This window comes from Papaver somniferum, unplaced genomic scaffold (genome assembly GCF_003573695.1).
Source record: "Papaver somniferum cultivar HN1 unplaced genomic scaffold, ASM357369v1 unplaced-scaffold_21, whole genome shotgun sequence".
Classification (NCBI taxonomy): domain Eukaryota; kingdom Viridiplantae; phylum Streptophyta; class Magnoliopsida; order Ranunculales; family Papaveraceae; genus Papaver; species Papaver somniferum.
In genome coordinates, this window is record NW_020631041.1 from 15,342,666 (window position 1) to 15,344,104 (window position 1,439).

A 1,439-nucleotide genomic window follows, 5' to 3' on the forward strand; every position below is an offset into this window, starting at 1 on the left:
GAACAAGGAAACACTTTTGATACAAATACAACAGGAAACAAAAGATTACATGACACTTTGCAAGAGGTAGCCCTTTTTGATGCACCCAGTTAAATTCGATGGTTGTCTTTCTTAATGTAACCTCCACCTTCTATCCCAACCAACCAAAGAACAAGCTAGTCAAGTTTCATTCAGTATTCTAAAGTGATTGGCAATCGTAACTTCCTATCAAACACCTTGAAGATCGAGGCCATACATGTATTGGTAGATCGTGCGCGTGCAAATTTCTTATCACAAAGTGAATTGTGCTAGAATCAGGGTGCCTAAATATCTAGACTAAGACTCCTAATAATTACATATTTGCACAAGAGTCAACATTTCAAGGTAAATGAGCTCCATTTTTATGTTTTTTCATTTTTTCATTTTTTTGGAATTTTTCAATTTTTTCAAAAAGATGGAGTTTTGTTTTCAATTATAGCATATTATCATGGTATCCATTCCATACCCCCAAACCTAAACTAAACATTGTCCTCAATGTTTAAAAATATGGAAAGAATTAGAATGCAACATATGGAAAGGGACATGCTGAGTAGAGTAAAAGGAGAGAGAATACCCGATTTCGGCGAAAGCAGAATTAAAACTCCGTTATCCAAGGAAAAACTCCAACATATTCGGAGTCACAATGGATGAGCACAAAATATATACAAAAGGAATTTTAACTAACACATTATCTACAAGAAAATTTGGTTTTTAATGGGATTGGACTTTTTGGGAAAAATTTGGTTTTGTCGGGAGACATTTGGTTTTGATGGGAAAAAGAAAAAGAAAAATTTTGGTTTTTAGGGAAACATTTGGAAAACTTTGGTTTTTATGGGAGAAATTTTTGGTTTTTGGGTTTTTTTTTTTTTTTTTAAAAAAAGAAAATAAAATTTGGTTTTTGAATGGGAGCCAGCCCACTGTTTGTCCTCTAATGGAATGGAAGGAAGGCTGCGGCCCACGAAACACTAAGTTTTAATTTTGAAAGTTTAATTTGGCCCAGTTGGTTAAGGCCCGACGTTTGTTTTAAAACTTTGGTTTCGAGGTCCACTCTTGAGTGGAAACAAGCCCACAATCGGTTACAAGCTCAGCTGGGTTTAAACCCAGAGTCCAAAATACAAGTCCAATGAAAGAATTTAAACAAGCCCACAAATTAAACAAACAAGCCCACAAATAAATTATTACAAACCCAACAGAAAATAAGAGAAGCCCAAAAATTGGCTTTAATATTACAAGCCCACAATTAAAAATTGGAAGCCCACAATTCGGGTTCTCTTAAATGGGTTACCTTTTAAGCACAGCCCAGCTGCTCTGATATTGTTGCAAAAACCCAGTTGGGCTTTGGTTCTTTTCCTTGGTGGCGTCCCAGCAGAGGAAAACAGGTTCAGAACAGCAGGTCCAACAGCAAATGAAGTGAAGCAGAT